Source organism: Callospermophilus lateralis (assembly GCF_048772815.1).
Source record: "Callospermophilus lateralis isolate mCalLat2 chromosome 11 unlocalized genomic scaffold, mCalLat2.hap1 SUPER_11_unloc_3, whole genome shotgun sequence".
Lineage (NCBI taxonomy): Eukaryota > Metazoa > Chordata > Mammalia > Rodentia > Sciuridae > Callospermophilus > Callospermophilus lateralis.
In genome coordinates this window covers 3,046,170-3,071,382 of record NW_027510155.1, presented here as the reverse complement: position 1 = coordinate 3,071,382, position 25,213 = coordinate 3,046,170, and the positions used below count along the sequence as shown (strand labels likewise).

Sequence of the window (25,213 nt, the reverse complement as noted above, 5' to 3'; positions counted from 1 at the left end):
GCACCATGATCAAGTGGGATTCATCCCAGGGATGCAAGGTTGGTTAAACATGTAGAAATCAATAAATGAAATTTATCACATCAATAGACTTAAAGATAAGAATCATATGATCATCTCAATAGGTGCAGAAAAAGCATTTGACAAAATACAGCATTCATTGATGTTCAAAACACTAGAAAAACTAGGGATAACAGGTACATATCTCAACATCGTAAAGCCTATCTACAATAAGCCTCAAGTCAATATCATTCTAAACAGAGAAAAACTGAAGGCATTCCCTCTAAAATCTGGAACAAGACAGGATGCCATCTTTTACCACTTCTATTCAACTAGTTCTTGAAACACTGGCCAGAGCAACAGATGAAAGAAATTGAAGAGATATGTATAGGAAAAGAGGAACTTAAATTAGCTCTATTTACTGATGATATGATTCTATACCTAGAAGATCCAAAAAACTCCACCAGAAAACTTGTAGAACTAGTAAATGAATTCAGCAAAATAGCAGGATATAAAATCAACACCCCAAAATCAAAGGCATTTCTGTATATCAGTGACAATCCTCTGAGAAGGAAATAAGGAAAACTACCCCATTCACAATATCCTCAAAAAAATAAATACTTTGGAATCAACTTAAGAAAAGAGGTGAAAGATCTATACAATGAAAACTACAGAACCCTAAAGAAAGAAATCAAAGAAGACCTTAGAAGATGGAAGGATCTACCTTGCTCTTGGATAGGCAGAATTAATACTATCAAAATGACCATACTACCAAAAGCACTATACAGATTTAATGCAATTAAAATCAAATACCCAATGCCATTCCTCATAGAAATAGAAAAAGCAATCATGAAATTAATCTGGAAAAATAAGAGACCCAGAAGAGCTAAAGTAATCCTAAGCAGGAAGATTGAAGCAAGTGGCATCACTATACCAGACCTTAAACTATACTACAGAGCAATAGTAACAAAAAGAGCATGGTATTGACACCAAAACAAGTCGGTAGACCAATGGTACAGAATAGAGGACACAGAGACTAACCTACAAAAAGTCACAATTATCTTATAGTAGACAAAGTTGCCAAAAACATGCACTAGAGAAAAGATAGCCTCTTCAACAAACAATGCTGAGAAAACTGGAAATCCATATGCAACAAAATGAAAGTAAACCCCTATCTCTCACTATGCACAAAACTTAACTCAAAATGGATCAAGGACCTAGGAATTAAACCAGAGACTCTGTGTCTAATAGAAGAAGAAGTAGGCCATAATCTTCATCATGTCAGATTAGACCACAACTTCCTTAATAAGACTCCTAGTGCAAGAATTAAAACCCCAAAATCAATAAATGAGATAGAATCAAACTAAAAAGTTTCTTCTCAGCAAAAGAAACAATTAGTGAGGTGAACAGAAAACCTACATCCTGGGAGCAAATTTTTACCTCTCACAAATCAGATAGAGCACTAATCTCTAGGGTATATAAAGAACTTAAAAAGCTAAACACTTAAAAAACAAATAACCCAATCAACAAATGGGCCAAGGACCCGAACAGACACTTCTCAGAAGAGGATATGCAATCAATCAACAAATATATGAAAAAATGCTCATCATCTCTAGCAATCAGAGAAAATTCAAATTAAAACTACTCTAAGATACCATTTCACTCCAGTCAGAATGGCAGCTATTATGAAGACAAACAATAAGTGTTGGCGAGGATGTGGGGGAAAAGGTACACTCATAAATTGCTGGTGGGACTGCAATTTGGTTCTGCCAATTTCAAAAGCAGTATGGGGATTCCTTGGAAAACTGTGAATGGAACCACCATTTGACCCAGCTATTCCTCTCCTCAGACTATACCCAAAGGAATTAAAAACAGCATACTACAGGGACACAGCCACATCAGTGCTTATAGCAGCACAATTCAAAATAGCTAAACTGTGGAGCCAACCTAGATGTACCTCAGTGGATGAATGGATAAAAAAAGTGGCATATATACATAATAAAATTTTACTTAGCATTAAAAAAGAACAAAACCATGGCATTTGCAGGTAAATGGATGGCGTAGGAGAAGATAATGCTAAGTGAAATTAGCCAATCCTAAAAAACAAATGATGAATGTTTTCTCTGATATAAGGAGGCTGACTCATAGTGGGGTAGGGAGGGAGAGCATGGGAGGAATAGATGAACTCTGGATATGGAAGAGGGGTGGAGGGGATTAATAAGGATGGTAGAAGTGATGGACATTATTATGTCCACATACATGTACAGTATGCACATGTATTGGGTACATGAATTGGGTGTCAACATACTTTATATACAAACAGAGATATAAAAATTGTGGTATATATGTGTATTAAGAATTGTAATGCAAAAATAAAATAGCATTACCTTAGATTTGGTAGAGGGAAGTGAAAGGAGGGGAAGGAATGTATGTTATGTCATTGAGCTGCACATTCAAACCAGGATGTTATGAGAATGGTACCATGTGAGGTGTCCCCCAAAAGCTCACATGTGAGACAATGCAAGAAGGTTTGGAGGACAAATGATTAGGCTAGAGCCTTAACCTAATCAATGAATTAATTCCTGCTGGGATTAACTCAGCAGTAACTGAAGGCAGGTGGGATGGGGCTGGAGGAGGTGGTTCAATGGAGGACGGGATATGGAGTATATACATTGTATCTGGTGAGTGAAGTCTTCTCTCTCTGCATTCTGATAACCATGTGAGCTGCTTCCCTCCGCCACCCTCTCCTACAATGATATCCGGCCTCTCCTCGGGCCCCAAATGCAGCTGAACTTCTATGGATTAAGACCTCCAAAACTACAAGCCCTCATATGAACTTTTCCTCCTTTATGATTGTTCGGGTCAGGTCCTTTTAGCCACAGCAGTGAAAAACTTGACTAAAACAACAGAAATGGAAAATTTTATGTTAGTATATTTCACCACAATGATCTGTTTTAGTTGCTCAAACTCACTCAGTGCCTAGTTCCTAGGGATTTGAGGTGTCTGTTATTTCACGGGGTGGGCTTCAAATATCTATGAAAACAAACCATTCTGTGAAGTCCCTATCAATATCTGTCCTCATTTCACTACTTTCCCTTGCAGTTTACAGAATGAAATATTTTTTTTTTTCCTGAGACTGTCTTTTTACATTACCTTGGTTAAAAAAAAATCAGAATATATTTCATATCCTAGAAACCCCAGGAGCATTTATTACCCGAATTTCTATCTTGTGCTCTCTTTTGAATAGCACAAGCCTAACTCGTAAATTCTTAAAGGTTTATTTATCATCACTTTGGAGCAATAATTATTGGTAGTCTAAAATTGAAAACATATTTTAAATAACTCAATGCATTCCTTTCCATGTAATTCCGTGTGCTTTGTACATCATGTTCATTTGACTTTAAAATGACATTATTAATTTGATGGAAGTAGTGTGGGAATTACTTCATTTGTATAATATGGATTTAAGCAAAAAACTCATTGTTCATCTCTCAGACAATGGATCAATGCAAACATCCTCACTGAAAGGAGTCTTCGATGGAATGCCTGCACATTAGTGCTTTTAAGGAGTCTCATCACTTTCTAGCTCATTCATTATTAGATGACATTTTAATAAACATTTCCAGTTTAAGAATAGTCATAATTGATATAATGTTTCAGAAAATTTGCTTCAGAAGGACTATGAGTCTAAACATATTATGCACTATTATCAGCATACATATTGTTATGCATATTTCCAGATACATTTTTTCCCAAACAGAGAACAAGAAAATAGTCCTTTTACACCCCCCAAAACTATAGCATCTTTTTTTTCAAAGCAAGGAATCATTTTCAAAGTGAAATGGTCAGGTACCACAGATTGATCTTGGAGTCATTATTCTTTTGAGGGCAAATCCTTTCATTTTGCAGTTTCTGCATCACTTCTTTGGACCAAATCTCTGGAGTGCCATCTTAAGAGCACTCAAAAACATAAATCATGCCAAATGGGTACTAAAAGAATGACAGAAGGTGGTGGTCTGATTTGCACCATTCTTCTTTCTGACAACCCACTGTGACATCGGCACCATGATGGTTGAAAGTCACAGAGCCTGAGTCCCACTCCTCAGTGCTCTTTATATACACATTGAGATGTGCTGAAGGGAAAGTCAAGACCTGTGAACAGCAGACAGAACCATGATGCGGAGGAGAGCATGGATGGGATGGCGATGGTTGAATGAACCTCAGCTCTTCTCCACGTGAATTCCTCCATGGGACTGCTGGAGTGTCTACAGTGTGCCAAGAGAGAACCATTTCAAGCGAGCCACAGCCAAAGTAGTAACACCTGTTGGGGTTCTTCTTGGAAGTCATACACTGCCACTGATTCCTTAGCCAATTGGTCACCTGGGATATCAGATCTAAGATTCATTGTGTGGGGACTACACCCCAGAATGAAAGCCAGCAGCCTTGGTCATTAGGGATCTCAGTGAAGTCTGGCTCCCTCTCAGTGTGACCTTGTGGCCACTTATCTGAGATCTTGCTTGAGATGTCCACCTGCTCTCATTCTACCACCCAGGGGAAGTTTTGCGAAGTTATTGGAGGACATGGAGGGAAGACCCACATCTCCTACTGTTTATAAGACAGCTGTCTATTAGGCCTAGATTATTTATCTTACTTACTGACCATTACTCTAAGTTTCCCTTATGGTAATTCTTTTCAATGTTAGATGATAATTAGAATTACTTGAGGTCTGGTGTGAGTGTGTGTGTGTGTGTGTGTGTGTGTGTGTGTGTGATTTCCATTTATGTTGTCTATTCTATCCTATTCTGTCTTGTCCAATTTCATTCTATTCCCTTCTGTTCCATTCCATTCCAATAGCAATTCTACTCCATTAGAAATCAGTACCCCTTTCATTCCTGTAGCTTCTGATTGAATTGGCACACCTGACTTAATTTAATGAATACAGTCATGTCGTTTTTAAATATCTGTGGATAATCCTAATATATGAGTTTTAAAAAAACACTGTATTTTTTAAACACAAATGCAAGAAAAACTGGCTAAGTAAAATGCGAAAATCTTCAGTGTACCAATCAATAAATTTTTAGTATCTACACTCTGGTTATTCACCATCTGTATTTTAACACATTGCATTTCCAAAAGGGCAGCCTATTGGCACTCCGTGGCTGTTCCCTTTTCAAAGTTGGCCATTATTAGGACTTCTGGAACCAATGGTTACTTTTGCTTGTCCTTGAACCTTACTTAAATGGAATGATATAATATGAATGCTTTTGTGTCTTCTTTTCATATTCCATAGTTTAAATGCGGGATTCAACTATTTTGCTGCAAGTGGCAATAATTGCCTCGTGTTTAGTGTCAGGTAGACTCTACTTCATGTAAGTTTTTAAGTTCTTATTTAACAAAGTTGCAAGGATCAGTTTTTTTTTGCATGCTTTTGGGAGGAACACAGGCACTCACTTACAAAGGAGTAGGATTGCTTTGACAAGAGAATTACAAAAGTAGAATTTCTGGACCATAGGTTACCTATATGTTCAGTGTGAGAAAATGTTACCAAATATCTTTCCAGAGTGGTGAGACCCATCTATGCTCCCACCCAATGTCCAGAAGTCTTGATTGCTATGCACCCTGGTCAACACTTGGTATTTTTAGCCTTATAATTTCTAGAGGGCACAAAGTAAAAGCACATGGGAATTAATTTGCATTTCCTTGACAACCATCATGTAGAATAAATTTTTATATATTTATCAGCCTTTTGGATAGTTTTTTCTTTTTTCTTTTTCTTTTTGAGAGAGAGAGAGAGAGAGAGAGAGAGAGAGAGAGAGAGAGAATTTTTAATATTTATTTTTCAGTTTTCGGTGTACACAACATCTTTATTTTATTTTTTTTATTTTTATGTGATGCTGAGGATCAAACCCAGCGCCCCGCGCATGCCAGGTGAGCGCATTACCGCTTGAGCCACATCCCCAGCCCAATAGTTTTTTCTTAATAAAGAACATATTAAAGTCTGCTGCTCATTTTTTAACTGCATTTTTTTTTTAAAGTTTATCTGTAAGCGTTGCTCATGTAGTCTGGATCTAAATCCTCATGTGCTTATGCATATTGCAAATAGTTTATCCCAGTCTATCGATTGTCTTTTATTTGTTTAATAATTATTTTGTTTGTTTATTCTTTAGTGGTGGAGATTGAACTCAGGGGCACTTGGTCACTGAGCCACATCCCCAGTCCTATTTTGAATTTTATTTCAAGACAGGGTCTCACTGAGTTGCTTAGGTCCTCACCACTGCTGAAGCTGGCTTTGAACTTGGCGATCCTCCTGCCTCAGCCCTCTGAGCTGCTGGGATTACAGGTGTGCACCACCCTGAATAGGAATATTTAATTTTACTCTTTTAATGACATATTTTTATGACTAGAAGTATTTAATTTTAATGAAGTTAAATATACCAACTTTTTTATGGTTAATGTTTTTGTTTCCTGTTTAGGAAAGCTTTGCCTTTCTCAAGATGATGAAGATATTGTCATGGTTTCTTTTTCTGATCTTTTTTTTTCCTTTTTCCCATTTTTTTATGATTGATAATGCATTCTATTTAATCCCATAGTGATGGTGAAGTCATGACTGGATATTTCACTTGAAAGAAGATAAAACAAAGGCAAAAATGTTCAAATGTAGAATAATATCTTAAAAGGCTACATCCCTATATCCTTACCAGTCAGATTATATGTGCTTTGAGGGTAAAGGACTGTGTCTCATTCATCTATGTCTCTAGTCCTATACTGATCTCAGCGCCTTAAACATAGCAGATTTTGCATATGTGTATCTACACACACACACACACACACACACACACGCACATACACATATACTTATAGCTGGATATATATAGCTAAATTTATTTACCACTCAGATTCAGAATCTGCCCTCCGTCCAAAGAAAGAAAATGTAAGAGTAAATATCATAGAGAATGAGAACAGGTAAAAGTCTTAGACATCATTGCCAGGCAACATCACTACAAAGAAAGGAGATGAACCCTCCTGGATCAAACCCCTGCAGAGGGGTGGAGCCAGTATTTGATGCAGTACTCCTGCCTTCAAGTTCAAAGACCTTCTCCATATCTCAAAGCCTCCTAGAAAACCCAAGGCTAATTTTAAAGAACTCACATATATGTCAGCTGTCAGATTGCTTCACCATTGATTCAACATGTACACATAGGGTTCTGCAGTTCTCATTTCTTCTCTCTGCTGAATTACCAAGAGGCAATCAGCAGGAAATTAAAACATAATAAACCTGGAGGTGGGGACATGTGGAAAAAGGAGTGGAATCAAAAAAATATTGACCTTGGGTAACACTGCCTTCACCTACAGTCTTGCATGTTTAGGGCCATTTGAAGAGAACTTTGGATTCCTTCCAAGCAATCCATGTTAGTTCACACTTAGGTACTGACTTCCATGTACTCCAGGCACATGGAGTCATATGTTTATATATTTAACAATTAAACCAATTAAAAGGTTTTACATTTTTACATTAAAAAATACGCAAAACGTCTAGGTTCTTTTTTTTTTTTTTTAATTGCAGTGTTGGAGATGGAACACAGGGCCTTGCATATGGCTAGGCCAATGCTCTACCATTGAGCTATATTCCCAGCCCAGAACTTCATTTTCTTGAAGAATCAGCTCATATATTAATACAGGATTTGCATTTTGACTTAGGAACAATGTGATGGAGTCTGACCAGCTTGCCTTCTCTCATCCATTGCTTTGATTATTTACATCATTTATCCTCCCTCTCTGGGCATTTGTAACCATCTTTGAAGAAAAATCCTATAAGGAGGTAACTGATGTTAAATGATATAACTAGGGTATATCCTTCATAGGATTGGATTAGTATCTTCAAGTGAAGAGATGCAGAGAGCACGCTCTTTTCAGGTATGTAGACTGGTAAAAGGTCACATGAAGACATAACAGGAAGGCAGCTGTCTATAAGCCAGGAAGAGAAACCTCACCAGAAACCAATATGTGGCACCTTGATCTTGAACGCCCAAGTCTACCGAACTGTGAAAATATTAATTGATTTCTGTTGTTCAAGCTATGCAATTGATGGCATTTTGTTATTGCAGCTTGAGCAGACTAATACACACACACACACACACACACACACACACACAACAAATAAAAGAGGGAGACTTGAGCCCTATTAGCCCCAAATTTATGCTCTTTCTATGATCCCATGGGTCTTCTTTTCCTTTTCTATTTTAAAATTTCTATATTTTTTTAACAACACACTCGCAAATTTAATCAGGAAGTGAATAATGCTTTCTTGTCCACACAAACAGACCAGATTCCTCATAGTGACCACCAAACCATCTCTTTTTATCTTAGGGACCAAATACTACCTTTCTAATGTTGCAGCACTGCCAGATGATATCACTTCCTATGTCAGGACTTCTAGGCCAGGGAGGGTGGCTGTGTTGTGACCTCTGCATACCTGACCTTTCAGCCCTCCTCCAGCCCAGAATGAGACTAACCTTTCCCTCACTTGTATGCTGCATCTCACTAGCTAATAGATCCCTGACTCTTCCCTTTACTGCTCAAATTCAGGGAACTCTCTAGATTATCTCTGGCTCAAGTATCTCTTTTGACCCTAGGGTATGTGTGTGTGTGTGTGTGTATATATATATATATATATATATATATATATATATATATATATATGGCATTCTGTATCTACTGGTTAGTCTATCATCTATCTATCTGACATATATATATATTCCCATCTATATTTATATGTAATTGTCCTTTAGTGTCTGTGAGGAATTGGTTCTAGGACACTCCAAAGATATCCAAGTCTATGAATGTTCTAGTCCTTTATAGAAAATGAGGTAGTAATTACACATACACATTCTGTATACTGTAAATCGGCTTAGCTTGCTTAACAATTAATTTATCTAGCACATTGTACTAGGTATATAACACCTAGTATGTAATACCTAGTACAATGTGCTAGATAAATAATTGTTATAGCCTAACACAAGTGTGCTATGTAAATAGTTGTTATAGCATATTGTTTGGGAAATGGTGACAACCAAAGGTCTATATGTGTTCAGTACAGACATAATTATTTTTCCAGATAATTTGAATCCCCAGTTAATGAATCCTCCCAGGGTTGAATCTGCAGGTGCAGCACCCAGGGATACAGAGAGCTGCTTGCACATTCCAACAGAAAGAGGAGGTAAGCTTGGACAAAAGAGTCCAGTATCCCAACTGAAATGCTTGTAAGACACCTTGTGGTAGTGGAGCCACTATGAAATGGCCTAATGATATTTTGTTGAGATTACAGAAGGGCAGCAAAGGAAGGGAAAGGGGAAATGGGGAAGTGGAGATGGGGGATGGCAGGAGAGGGTACAAGGGAAGGTGGATGTGATCAAGGGACATTATGTGCATTTATTCAAAGGTTGCATTGAAACTCATCAACACGCTTGGTTTATATATGATAATAATTACATTAACAATCTCTATTTATGAATACAGGAAGAACTTTTTGGGTCTTTTATCTAATGCAAAAATCACTTTTCTGTTAAAGGAATTTTTTGATGTTTGTTGTTTTTACATAAAATGAACTTTTGGAGTTGTTTCAACTCTGTGTAAGTATTTTGTTTTATTGTTATTTTTATTTCATTTTATTATTTTATTTTATTGTTATTTTTTTTTCTTTTGTTTTGAGTCCTGTTTTATGAAATTCTCTCCTTGGCTGATGATTATTTCTTCCTCCTCTCTGTCTTGGTCTTCCCTGACCTCCATAGGTAATGCAAAAGTAGGGCAATGACAGATGGGTCCAAGGAACTGCAGGTGAGTTTAGGATATCCCAGCTGGCCTTGATCCTCAGTTAGGGTGACCAACTTGTCCCCATTTGCCTGAACTTTCTCACTTTAGAACTCAAAGTCTTACATTTCGAAAATCCCCTTACTCCATTCTAGGCAAACCGGGAAGATTGATTACCCCAACCTAATGGGATGAAGAATAAAAATTGGTCTGGCTGCGGCCTGCCTATAATATTAGCATAAAATAACCAAGAGGCATTTACCTAGAGTTCCTTTCCTTTGGAGTAAGGAGACCTTCTATAGGTCAGAGTCCCCAGGAGGGTGCATGAAATATGTAGATTGCTGAGCCTACCCCAGTGTTTCTGATTTCCTAGGTCAGAGTGGCAGGGAGAATCTGCCTTCCTGACAAATGCCCAGGTGCTGCTTCTGCTGCTGGCCCAGGGACCACACTTTGAGAGGCCATGTTCTCCATGGGTGGACCTTTTCTGCAAAAAGTATGGGATTCATCCAACTACAATTATGGCGGAACCATCTTGCCACTAAGCCTGACCTTGTACATGCCCATTGAGCCATTTTGTTCTTGCTAAAGTCTTTATTGTTCAGAGGGAGGGTGAGTGAGAGACCAGCAACATGACCACCATTGATTAATGAGCCCCCTGCTGTCCCTGTGCCTTCGGGACACTCTGGAATGCAGCTTTTGCCCTCGGAGCCCTGCATTTGGGGGAAAGAAATAAGAGGTCTCTTTAGAAAGCCTTGAAGGGTGAAGGCTAGAGGGGTTGGGCAAGGCTACAGATCACTGGAGCAATACCAACCTGACCCTCTCCAGCCCACAATAAAAACCTTTTCTTGAGTGATTAGCCTAAGAGAAAGGTGATTTGTTAAAACCCTGGGTTCATGCTTTTGTGTCCTGGGCCTAGGACATCTGGCAGGAGCCAGAGAGCTCTCTGATACTGGGCTTGAGCCTCCATTCTCATCCACTGGACTGTGCATCATTGAAACACTGGCTACTCATTCTCATGCTAATCCATGAACTCAGAGAGCAGATGTGAAACATTTGGTTCTGTTCTTGCTCACTTGTAAAGAACTAATGCAACTTTTTTAAAGGGAAGGGCAGAGTTGGGCTGAGAGAGGGGTGAAGGTGATGGGGAGGGAGGCAAGGAGGGGAAGGGGGTGAATTCCAGAAAGAAATGAAAGTTTACTTGAATGGCTTGCTTGGTGGGCCCAAGTGCTGCTGTTTATGTGAACTTCAACCAGATCAATACATGTAGGAAATGCAAATTCATATTATGAGATATGCCCAACTTGCAATGCTGATAATATTTATATACAAAAGGGAGATGGACAGAAGTTTCTCCCCAGGGAGGCCTTATGAATTTTTTCTCTTCCCTCCAATAAAAGAGGCGGGGGCGTGCAAGAAAACTTTATTCCACTCCTCCCCCAAAGACTTGCTGGACAAATTATGGCATACTTGAATTATTTGTATTTAGAATGCATTCAAGAATTGAGAATAGCTTCAGTAGAAGCTGTTGGTTGTTCAAAAGAAACATCTGTATTTCTATATGCATTTCTTTTTTCTTACTAATAAAGAAATATATATATATATATATATATATATATATATATATATATATATATATATATATATATGGTCTGGGGATGTGGTTCAAGCGGTAGTGCACTCACCTGGCATGCGTGCGGCCCGGGTTGGATCCTCAGCACCACATACAAACAAAGATGTTGTGTCCGCTGAAAACTAAAAAACAAATATTAAAATTCTCTCTCTCTCTCTAAAAAAATTAAAAAAAACCATAGTTTTGAAAAAAGAAAGAAATATATATATATATTTATAAAATATATTTATTTATATATTTATGCATATATATATAATAGATACAATAGAAGAATAGATAAATAACTTGTAAAGCTGTCAGGTATTTAATACTGTTATTCCTACATGGTTCGTTTGACTAAAGTGCCTATATTATTGATGAAATTGTAAATCTGTTAATGACAACATTGATTCAGTGGAGTATCTAGATTTGTTTCCTACACGGTCATCGGGAAAATTCTGAGGGAGAAAGACTTATGATACATTTGCTGATGGCAACTGTCCCTCTTGCCCAGGATTTGTGGTCTCCTTAATGCCTGCCACAGACGCAGGCTGACATCTGCAGAGCACGCCAACTCAGAGTGGTTTATCACTCTCCCCCCAATGCCCTGTGCTTCATACAACTAGCATCACTCACGTTAACAGTTCTGCTGTGCCGATAGCCCCGCCAGCTAAGTGGCCAGGCGTCCACCTTCCGCCCTTCAACTTTTGTAGAAGTCTCTTAAATGAATGGTGCCAAAATTTTTCTGGTGATAAGAATGAGCAGAGTGCTTGTTAAAATCCCCAGAGGGTCCCCTAGAGAGTCTTTTTCAATAGGTATGGGTGGGTAGGAGTTCTGACCTTTCTATCAGACATCCTCTGTGAGTTTAGTCAAGCAAAAATCTGGGTCATGATGCCCTAAAGAGTGTGTTGGTGGCTCTGTGTACAGGGTGAACAGGGGCTAAGATATCAGCTGGACTGTGTACTCTGTTCTGGCCATCTCTCCTCTCCCAATGTCTTCTTGTCCACCCTTGCATATCAAGTGTTTAGGGACCATCTTTGACCCCTGATACCATGAGACACCTCTTCTCTTCCTTCCATCACATGGTGTTCTTGGCTACTACTCGAGAGTGGTTCTTTCTCATCACCTTTATGTGTTTAAGAGGAGGGGCAGGGGGACCTTGAGTGATTAAGTCCTTCCGATCCTCTGCAGAAAAGATTCTCTCAGTGATTTCAGACCGGGTAAGATTATTATTTAAAATTTCTCCATCCTGAGAAGGGAGTAGTTCAATCACAATGTGCCACTACTCTTAAAGCCACCCCACCATGATTGCCCTCTCCAGAGTTAAACCCACACGTGAGTCCTTCATCTTTCATGGTGATTTTCTAAGAAAATCTTCTTCTCCTTGTTCATACCTGTAAACGAGGTGAATGTGCAGGAGTGTCCACACAGGGTGTACCTCAAGTGCATCGGCATGCACATAGACAGACTTCAGATATATTTTTTAAAAATATTTATTTTTTAGTTGTATTTGGACACAATACCTTTTACTTTATTTATTTATTTTCATGTGGTGCTGAGAATGGAACCCAGGACCTCACACATGCTAGGTAAGCGCTCTACCGCTGATCCACAACCCCAGCCCTCAAATGTAATTTTTTAATGTCTAGCTCTACCCATGGGGTAAGTCACATTTCTCGAGGGCTATGAGGATCACCCGAGGCAGACAATGCAAAGAGGCAACTGTTCAGGTGATCTCCTCCATAAGGAGAATTTCTCTACATCTTGAGTTCAAGCAAGACCTCACAAAATGGGGTCCGTCACCCTCCCAGGCAGGTGTAGGCAACTTAGCCAAGATGCCTTGTTTCCTACCTTGTAGAAGGTCTGCCGCTCTTCCTAGTGCCTGTCTGTCCATTCTGCCCTATTTTTTCCTGTGTTCACTCCTGCCCTGATGATGCTGCCGCTCATGCAATTCTTCTTCTTGCTTGGACCGTCTATCCCTTTCCTTCCACCTAGCCAAACCCCAAGCACAAATACAGGAACTCTCCATTCAGCCTTCTTTATTATTTAGATAACAGCAAGCTCCTTCTTTTAATGAATTTCTATTACTGTATAAGATCTTTCACACAGTTGTGCACCTAATTACATACTATTTCTATCATGAAATAGCATTCAGGTATAAATTTTAGGCTAGGCCTCTTAATTCTGTAATGAATTAATTCCATTTTGATATTTGGTTAGCCAAATTCTGTTTCTATTTTTGAGTACTTACTTTCTTCCATTTGTAGTTAATAAGGTTTTCAAGTGTCTATCTTATGTTCCTAACTAAATTTTAAATTAGTGGATCCATCAGCAAAGACCTATTGAAACCAAGCTTATGCCAGGGGACAGTTATTAGCAAGGAAGGCTTAATGTCACCTCTGTGGTTCTGACAATCTTTCAGTTTCGTTCAATTAAAAAATATTTTTATTTCCTCAACAGCAATGACACATGCTAAAGTCTTTTATTACTAATGCTAAAATACATGCAAAACAAGACGTAATATGAACATCCCATATGTTTAGCTATGGAAATAATAATTCCCATTGACAAGTCTAAAGAATTAGTAAAGTGAAATAATACCAATAATAATATTTACTTGTATTGAGCACTGCGAGCCAGATACTTTACTAACCATATATATAATACATTAATATAATTGATATTATCTTTTACATATTATATAGCATATAGCTGTTGGTTATACACACACACACACACACACACACATACACATATACACACACACTCATGTATTACTCATAACAACTTGATTACAATACTCTCATGTAATGCCAATACTATTATTGTCCCCATGTTACAGATAAGGAAATTGGATCTAGGAAATATAAATAACTCAGTTCAGGCAGCTGAGAGCAGGTGGAGCTGTTGAAACACAGGTAGTTCATCTCCAGAACTCAAACTCTTCACCACTGGGACTCTGTCTTAAATCCTAATGTTTCAATTTACTGTGGATTACCTGGAGTACTGAGGTGACCATCTGATCATTATAGTTGCTCAATAAATACTATTAACCAATGGCTTATTGTACAGTTAGGTTTATCATTGTCCAAGTATTCATTAAGAAAGCAGTAGGCTTTAATTATCATTGTCTTATTGCATTGTAATCAGAAAATAAGATTTATCAAATTTGTTCTTGTTTTGAAAAAAAATTGAGAATTTTTTGTATTTTAATTTGCTCAGTTTTTAAAGCGAGATATTGACTCATAGGGCACAGGAAGGATGAAAAGGTAGATAGGTGGGTAGATAATTAATCTTTCAATTTATCTTTTGACCAGATTTTTAAAACTTTAGGTTCTAATGGATGAGTGTGTCTCTTTTATCCTAAGATGGAACTCGTCTATTTGGTTTAATTTGAATCATTTTAATAATTTATGTTTTCTTTTACTTAGGCTTTCATTCTGTTTTCTGCCTTTTTCATATCCCACTATCCAATCTAGGAAATTCACATAAGTGTGCTAATTTGGAAGATATCCTGTCTGCTTTTAGTCTTACTAGTGAGGTCTTTCATATCAAACAAGTACACTTAACCCTATATCCATTAATTTTAAAACTACAAAACCAAAACATTCATTGTTAATTCCCCTCCCTGAAATGTGAATTCAGTTACATCGTCTCTCGTTTTCTGTTACTTTTTGAAATTTTTCTTCCAGTGTCTTTAAATGATTGTTTAATTTCAAATTTGTTAAATTTTTTTTCAAGAATTATAAATTATAATTTATATATAAATTATATATATATATAAATTTATATATATAATACCAATAACAATATTTACTTGTATTTTTCAAGAATTATTGCTTATTTTTAGCCATTCATTGTTAATGAATTTTAACATCCTTTTGATGATGATTTTACCTTTCAAATATTTAGTTAATGAAGTGGTATTGGGTTGGTTAGCTTTTCATCACTATGACCAAAATATCTTGACATAAACAACTAAAAGGAAGAAAGATTCCAAATCCAAGTCAGAGGACACCCTTGCTTTGGGCCCTAGATGAGACAGAACAGCACTGTGGAAGGGCATGGAGGAAGAAAACTGTTTGTAGTTCATGGCAGTCAGGAATGAGAGAGAGAGAGGGAGGGAGAGAGAGAGAGAGAGAGAGAGAGAGAGAGAGAGAGAGAGAGAGAGAGAATGCCCCCAGTGACCAACTTCCTTCAACCATGCCTCACCTGCAGAGAGTTTCTACAGCCTCCTGTAATCCATTCAACTACCAATGGACTGATCCACTGATGATGTCAGAACCCTCAGGATACAATCACTTCCCAGAAGCCCACCTCTGGACATTGCCACACTGGGGACCAAGTCTTCAACACGTGAGTCGTTGGGGTACACTTCATATCTAAACCATAACAAGTAGCTTTAATTAGTTTTTCAGTAGTCATCCAATCATCTGCTCCGGTTTTTGCTAATGTTCCTGAGGAAATACTTGAATCTGATGGATGAACTATGGATAGTTCCCCAGATTTATTAAAAGTGGTTGGTTTCAGAAATATTTCATCTTTGCTATATCGGTTTCTTCTGATTTATTTCAGACAGCCATGTATACAGGAGTTCCATCTCTCCCCAGTTTTTGAGGAAATTTAAATGTACATACATGAACCTTCATAAATAGCTGCTGCCAAGAGTATGCCTAGAATTTTGTGACATATTTCAAATCCTCTTTTGTATTTTAAATTATCATATTTTCATATCAGATATTTTTACTTGTATTGAAGTCCCTAACCATGTACAAAAAGTTGAATCTTTACACAAATTCAATATTGTTAGTAAATTTAAAAACTATTTTTCACTTGAGATTTTTTTCACTCATATATTTATATTTCTAATAGTATATTAAAATTGTATGAAATTAAATTATATTTAAATATATCTTTAATATTATAAATATATTTATATTTTTTCTCTAAATATAAATGTACAATACTTTCTGAATTTCTACATATGTAATTTTTACATTGCTTTCCTGTGAGGAAAAGAGCTTTAATATGTATTCAACCCTTTGCTTATAACAGCTGTTCTTTAAAACTTTCCTGTTGTTTGTGAGCATTTGCAGTTGTAGGAAGCTCTGAGGCCAACCTACTTTTCATTGTATTGAAATAGCCTTTCCTTTCTACTTCTCTTTATTAATTTTCTGTTACCTGGCCACTTCTCTTCATCTGGAGATTTGCTTTGTTTATTTTGCTTTGTTCGGATAAAGAATGCTGTCCTGTATTAGACACTGATTTTTGTTTGTGATACATTTGTTTTGGAACAGACTTCAGGAATGCTGAAGATTTCCATGTTCAGTTCTTTCTTCTCCGTTTTTACTTCTTCTTGCTCATGTTTTTATTTATTCTTCTTTCTCCTGCCATTCTAGCATAAGTTCTTTAATTTACCCTCCATTTTCCATTTTCCAAATCTATCTTCTTAAGGGTAAATTTGGTTCTCACTTTTTCTAGTGAATTTTAATATATTTGTCCCTTGGTAGGATGTCATCAAGTTTCTCTCTGGTTTCTATTGCAGAGTCTCCCTCTTAATCTCAATTTATCTTGTTTTCTCATTCTTTTGATTCAGAAAGACAATATGTGTTTTTAATTTTTTTTTGAGAGTCAAGCAAATGCCTTCTGAAACATACCAGAAAATACAATTTTGAAAATTAGATTTTTCATCATTTTTTATATCCTTACATTTACATTTCCCTTTCTTCATTCATGCATGATGAGACTTCTATCTAGGAGGTATTTTTTGATTTCTGATACATTAAATTGGTTCTCGTATTCCTTTGAACTTGACCTGTATGCTTGATTACAGTCTCAATGTCATGTCATCCTCATAAACAATGAGTGTGGGGAACATGAGAAGATTCTGTAACATAAAGGAAAACAAAATAAATTTCAATTCAGATTTCTTATACGTGTAAAGGAGATGATAATACTCCAGTCTTGTAAAATACTGAAAGACTAACTGAGCTAAGATGTTTTATATCCCATGGGAAATATTTAGAGAATATAGCTCTTGTTAGTACTGAGTAGCAAATCTAGTTGTTATCCAGAATATTAAATTGATGCAAAAAAAGTACCTGGCTTTCAAGATTTTGAATATGTAAAAATAGCATTTATAGACAGAATCCCATTTCTTGCTAGTACCATTGTACAGTCGCCAACACAGCCAGTGATACTTTCTTTTTTTTCCCCCTACCCTAGAAAGAGTTTGAGCAACGTACCCCCAGTGATTTTCTTTAAAAAAAATATTCTTCTGCATTCTTGGAGAGGGAGCAGAAATTGCGTTGATTAAACCAAACTTAGGTGCTAGTAAGTCTGCGGTGAAAAACACACTAAGTAAATTAAGTTCACTTAATGATGTTGGGTGGCCAGTCTCACCAAATATTTTTACCATCTGCCCTGTCTGAACCCAGTAATTTGTTGGATTGTTTTTCCATAACAAAATCCTTTCTCTGCTGGCACCATGAGGTATTCTGAGATTCTATAATCTCAGAATCTTGGGAGGCTGTGGCAGGAGGATCACGGGTTCAAAGCCAGCCTCAGCAACTTAGCAAGGCCCTAAGCAACATAGCAAGACCCTGTCTCTAAATAAAAAATATTAAAAAAGGGCTGGGGATGTGGATCTGAGGTTAAACACCCGTGGGTTCAATCCCTGGTATTAAAAAAAAAAACAAAACAACATTCCTTTTCTTAGAAAAGACTAATTATTTTCTCTTATGCTAGTCTTCTCTTTACTTTCAACCATGGTCTGAAAATGTTAAAAGGAAAAATGTTAGAAATAAACAATTTGTGTGAGTTCTAAATTGAGTACTGGCCTAAGCAGTGAGATAAACTCTTGAACCATCCCACTAATCCATCTCAACCAGAACACAAATTGTCACTTTTTCTGGTGTATCCACACTGTATACACTACCCCCCCCCCACACACACACACTAGTCAGTAGTCATCTTGGTTATCAAATCCATGGTCACAATATCACAGTGTATGTATTCCAAGAACACTTATTTCATTTAATAATCGCTGCAAAGTATAAGCATAATGATGCTGGCAATTCCAATATGCTGAAAGAGAAGCCTTCATCTCTTTCCCCTAAATATCATCTCTCATAATCACAAGAAAAAAAGGTGAGTACAGTACAATAAGACAATATTTGAAGAAGAGAGACAAAGAGCACATTCACATAATTTTTATGACAGCACATTATTACAACTATTGTAATTTAATATTAGCTATTGTTGTTAATCTCTTAGCTGTATCTAATTTATAAACTAAACATTATCATAGGTATGTATGTATAGGAAAAATACAGTATACATAGGATTTGGTATTTTTTGCGGTTTAATACAACCACTGAAGGTCTTAGAATTTAGCCCTCTTGGATAAAAGGGGGAATACAGTATATTCATTTTCTTTCCAAGTCTTTAACATTTCAAAAATATATATTTATATTTCAAAAAGTTTTCACACTCGGACACATAAATAATTTTCTCTTCTCTCCCCTCCTGAAGTAATATTTGAAAATTTCATGGCTTTTATAAGCTTACCAGTTATAATTTCCTTTCATATTTTCTTTCATCATAAGAATCTACTCCTACTGTTTTATAAGGACACAATATATTGATTTATAAGTATCATTTCCCTCCAATAAATATAAAAAAAATTATTACAGAAAGGAAAGATGTCTACATTTCAAAGGCATTTTTTAACAAAGCGTCTTCCAGTTCAACAATCTTATAATTTATTTCTACTTTTTCCTTTTCTTGTCTGAAGAGGGGTACACTCAAAATAATGTAGAGCAAAAAAGAAAGAAAAAAAAAGAAAAAGAGAAAAGAGAACAGCAAGATGGAGTTGAAGTCTACCAAGCTGAGAAGCTCTAATGTTCAGGGTTATACTTCAGGCTCACGCACAGCAGCAGAGAGTAGTCACCAAGTACTTAGGGAATGAACTTTGCTGTGGGATTCAAATCCTGACTGCCCTCCATAGCACTTTAATCTCCATCTCAAAAATGTGAATAATGATTGTTATTTATTTATTTATTTATTGGTTAGGTTGTTCATGAAGGGCAAAAGTGTTGACATGAATAAAGAAACTAGAGTAGCATTTTATAAAGGTGAGCTACTCTTTCACCCAAGCCCTCAGTTCCTCATCTATAAAATGATGTTACGTATGAGATGTTAAATTAGATCAGATGCAGTCCATCTCTGATGTGCAGAAAGGAAAGATGATGCCTTTCCTTGATGCAACTTATATTTTTTTTGGGGGGGGAGGGGTTTACAATGGTGCCAGATCAATACACATTCAGTAGAAACTGTGCTGTGAATTTCGAATTCTGATCTTTTCTGAGACCAGCAATATGTAGTTTGAAGCTCTCTGGTGATGCTAGGCAGCAGCAAGATGTCTCAGTTCCCAATCAGCTCCCAATCAGCCACAGGATCACAAGGGGGAAACAGCTAATACCGTGCAGTGTGCTGTATTGCTGAGCTTGGATGCTTAATAGGTTAGGTAGATTATATGCATTTTTAATTTGTGATATTTTCAATTTGTTGGTTTTTGTGGTGGGGGGGTTGATGTAACTGCCTTGCCGTAAATCAGGGAGCATCTGTATATCCCAGTTGATTTCTACAAGGAGCATATGACCACAATTTCATCTGCCTAAAAGTTCCAAGGATTTTTCAAAATGAAAACTTTATTGAATTAAGAGTGTTGACACTTAGTAATTAAGTATTAGATTATGAATCATCCATGATTCAAATGTACGTGAAAGTAAATTTTATACCTATTTTCCGTCTGTTGGTAATCCTTCATTATGTCGGTTTGGTGATGTAAATTAAATGGAGTTAAACTTCAGCAGCTCAAACTTGTGTGAGTAATGACGGTGCATGACAATTACAATTGGTATTTGATCCAAGCATTTCTATACCTGGCAAGTTTAGTGGTGCAGCAGAAACCTTAGGCTGTGGGCAAGAGCTTGCTGCCCTGAAATGTCATAGGAACCGGCCAAATTGATAAAGAACATTTACTAATGAGTCTTATTAAGCACACTTTTGACCTTCAGAAAACTTCAAGTGCATATGAGTGGAAAGACCCCAGGCAGGCAGATCCCAGATGCACCCAACATATACCTGTTCAACTTTCTGAACTTGACCCAGCATTTCTAAGATCCTAGAGGAGTGCTCTAAGGATTGGTTGATACAAATAAAGAATCCAGCATCCAACTAACCCTATTACCAATTCAATAAGTTGTAGAATTGAGGGTTGAAATTAATGTATAATGGTGAATAATAGTGAATAACAACACAAGGCAAGAATCACTCAGACTTTCAAGTTCAACGACCTTGGGTATATCTTCAGCTCTTCCTTTTTCTAGGTAGATGATTTTGGACAATGTACTTCAAATATCTAATCCTTGGTTTTCTCTCCTGCAAATTGGGAATGATACTAGGAGGGCTTGTAAGTCTTTGTTTTGGGTTCCAAATCTATCTACCACCATAATTAGAAAAAAATAAAAGTATGTGTAGCATGATTTGGCTGAATGTATCACAATGTCAATGCTCAATGCAAAATGTCCTATCTTATATTGCTTCCTCTTAACCACTTCTTGTATTGTGTCTTTCTCATTCACTATTTCAACCTACTTATTTCTTGCCTTGTTGTGTATCTTTCTGCAGCCAGAATTGTGTCTTGTTCTTAACTCTATTCCCAACAACTGGTATATGTAAGGCAATTAATAACTGTTTGCTAAATGAACACAGCAAATTATCATAATGATTATTATTGACACAAATATTCTATTTGACACAAAATGAGTTCCTCCAGTTTTTCTATATTTTTATTGTTTCTTGTATTAAAATGATCTCCCAACCCTTTCATAAGATTGGTGTCATGAGTATGTTTCACTGTAACAAAATATTTTCATGCCCTTTTGCCTAAAGTTCAACAACTCAAAATTCATATTATACTGTAAATAGGCCTTGTTAACATAAAATAGGTTTCATAGTCTGTACTTTAATAAGGAGGATCTGCATTTAATTATGTGCATTGACGAGAAAGTGATTCATGCAGGTGGAGTTAATTACGGAGATAGATAGATTTGGCCTCAAATAGAGAGATCCAGCAATGGTTTTAGAGATTAATGACCCCATCATTATAGATACCAAGAAACTTAAGTGAATGGCTTCCTGAATGTCTCTTGACCTCTTCTGACTTCATAAGGAGGCTAGGAAGACTAGGGAAGTGAAGTGAAGACAAGAAAGTGAAGATGAGAAAGACATAGAAGAGATTTCAATTTTAAATGTATTCTCCTAAAGAGAAACAAACTGGCTGGGTGTGGTGGTGCATGCCTGTAATCCCAGCAGCTCAGGAGGCTGAGGAAGAAGGATTGCAAGTTCGAGGCCAGCCTCAGCAAGTTAGAAAGGCACTAAGCAACTTAGCCAGACCCTGTCTCAAAATACAAAAGGGCTGAGCATGTGGCTCAGTGGTTAAGTGCCCCTGGGTTCAATCCCTTGAACAAAAATATTTTTTAAAAATTAGAAAAAAAAAGAAAATAGAAACATACAGACTATTCACCCAAGTTTGCCTCTTTTTAGATTATGTTTGTACCCTGAAATTCTATAATAGCACACAAAGTTTGTTTATATAGGCCACCATGTTTTTAAAGATAATAATAATAGCTATCAGACTCCGCTTACAGAGATTTATTAAATTACCTTGTCACAAAAGCCTCTGAGCTATGTCATATCATTTCCACTTTAGAGATGAGGAGGCTTGGAGTAGCCCACCTGAGGTCTCACAGGTGCTGGAAATGACTGTGCTGTGATTTGAACACAGATGAGCCCACAGTTCTATGTGCTATTATAAGGGTTCTCAAAATGTGCCCCTTCCACCAGAAACCCTTGGTTAAACTCATTAGAACTGCAAGCTCTGTCCTACCTCAGACTTAAACTAAGTTAGAAATTCTGCGGTGGGGCCAGCAATGTGTATTTTATGTGCATTCAATGCAGAGTGACATTTGAGAACTTCTGCTATATTGCCCACTTCTGTGGGTGGATGTAATTGAATGTATCTTTGCTACAGAAGGACTTAGTTTCTATAGTTATCTCTCTTCCTTATCAACATGAAATATCCATATTTCCCTCCTAGTTCCCACTCCATTTCTCTGCTCTCCTCGGTTTGCCAAACCTTCCTCAAAGGTTACCTGTAATTATGTTTCCCTCTATTAGATTATTTCCACAAAGAAACAAACATACTATCCATATGTAATGTTTCCCATCTGGAAAATATTAAACCCTCCCTAGACCTTACCAATCTAATAAAACTATTCTGATCAAAGCTCCAGAACAAATTACATCTCACCAAATTCTGGCCAATTCTCATTTCTAATTCTGGCTGGTCAACAGCACCATTGGACCCAGTTGACATAGCTGATTCTTCTTGAAACAAGTTCTGGCTGTTTCTTCTTGCTCCTTGTTATGGTAGCAACATCTCCCATCATATTGGAGTTGGAATTTGCTCTACCTGTAAAATGCATCTCAAATATCCTCTCTTATTAGTACCTTCATCAATAGCATCCTAGTTCAAGAGGGCAAAGAAGGCAAAATCCAGGTATTGCCAATATCATAGTATTGAGAGGTGGGGTCTCTAAGAGGTGATGAGGTTATGAGGCTGTACCCTCATGACCCTCTAAGAGGTAATTTACCCTCATGACCAGGTTTGGGACCCTTATAAAAGAGGCTTTGATGGCATTTGGCTTTCTCCTATGCCCCTTCTGCCATGGGAGGACACAACCTTCCATCCCTCTGGAGAATGCAGCAAGAAGGCACCAACTTGGAAGCAGAGAGGAGCCTTCACCAGACAACTCTCCTACCAGTGCTGTGATCTTGGACTTCCAGTCCTCCAGAACTGTGAGAAAATACATTGTTGTTCTTTATAAATTATCTGGACTTATTTTTTATAGCAGCGCAAACAGAAGAAAACATTCTTCCTTTTTTCAAATTTTACTATATAATTACTCTAGGTCTCAGGGTTTTCACTTTTCTGTTTTACACTGTCGTCTATTCTTTCTTCAGTACAACATTAAATTTTTCCCCATGGTTTGGAATGCATCCAATAAACTGGTGTCTACACACTAACCTCTCTAATCACAGTTTCTCTTCTGATCTCCAGACATACCTGTCTCTCTCACAGCTCCATATGGAAAATTACTAGGCATCTTAAACTCGCTATGAGTAAAACTCGACATTTGATTCCTGCTCGGGAGGTATTCTACTTGAAACCATTCATTCATTAGCCAGTATGAGCCATCTGGATTTCCCTAAATAGGAAATAAGGACTGTTTGGATAAATGGTAATCATTCTCTGGGCTGTTAAGGTCAAAACCTAGAAGCCATTCTTGATGATCCTTTTCTATTTATTCCTCACTTTGGATCCATCAGCAGATTTATCGTTTCTACCTGCAGAATACATCCTGAATATCTATTCTTATCAGCAACTTCATCAATAATAGCCTAGTTCCAGAGAGCAAGGTTTTTCTTCTGGAAAACTGCAACAGTCTCTTCGCTGATATTTCCGCTCCTTCTGCTGTTCCTGTTGAGTATTCTCCTCTCTCTCTCTCTCTCTCTCTCTCTCTCTCTCTCTCTCTCTCTCTCTCAATTTAATTGATTTTATTTTTTAAAATATACGACTGCAGAATGCATCACAATTCTTATTACACATATAGAGCACAATTTTTCATATCTTTGTATATAAAGTATGTCCACACCAATTCACGTCTTTATACATGTACTTTGTTTTTTTTTTCTCATTGCAATTCTTATTATACATATATATCACAATTTTTCATATCTCTGTATGTAAAGTATGTTGATACCCAGTTTATCCCTTCACACATATACTTTGGATAATGATGTCCATCACATTCCACCATCCTTGCTAATCCCCTGCTCCCTCCCTTTCCCTCCCACCCCTCTGCTCTATCTAGAATTCATCTATTCCTCCTATGCCCCCTCCCTACCCCACTATGAGTCAACCTCCTTATATCAGAGAAAACATTTGGCATTTGTGTTTTGGGGGATTGGCTAACTTCACTTAGCATTATCTTCTCCACCTCTATCCATTTACCTGCAAATGCCATGATTTTATTCTCTTTTACTGATGAGTGATTCTCCATGCAACATTAAAGCCATCTTTTAAATAAACAAATCACATCGCTTTACTCTTATTTAAAATTCCTCAATGTTTTCCTACCCCTCTGAATGTTTCCCCTGTCTCAAGAGGGTATAACTGATGCTCACTCACTTCAGCAGCACATAGACTAAAATTGGAATGATACAGAGAAGATTAGCATGACTGCTGCATGATTGTGGCATACAAATTCTCAAGTGTTCCATATTTTTTTTCAAAGTAAGTTTTTATTTTTGGTTTGCTTTGTTTTTGTGGTGTTGGGGATCGAACCCAGGGTCTTGTGCATACAAGCAAGCGTTCTATCAACTGAGCGATATCACCAGCCCCTAGGTGTACCATATTTTTTAAAGTGGAAGTATCAGGGACTAAAAAGGAGCCAATTGTATTCCATGCATGTATGATTATGTCAAAACAAACCCCACTTATGTGTAACTATAACTTATAGTTACACATTACATTATGTGTACCTATAATGTACTAATATAAACATTCAAAATATGAAATTTGAAGAAAAAATATAATTATTTCGCAAAGTGAAATATAAAGAGAATTTCAACTCTACATTAATATATATCATATTTAATACAGAAATAAAA

At 37.0% G+C, this 25,213-nt stretch overlaps 1 non-coding gene across 1 annotated transcript; it reads left to right on the top strand.

The window, feature by feature from the left end:
- Positions 1-24,719: 24,719 nt before the first annotated feature.
- On the top strand, positions 24,720-24,829 carry LOC143385845 (U6 spliceosomal RNA). The gene has a single exon (XR_013089526.1). It is a non-coding gene; the product is annotated as a U6 spliceosomal RNA (small nuclear RNA).
- Positions 24,830-25,213: the final 384 nt, after the last annotated feature.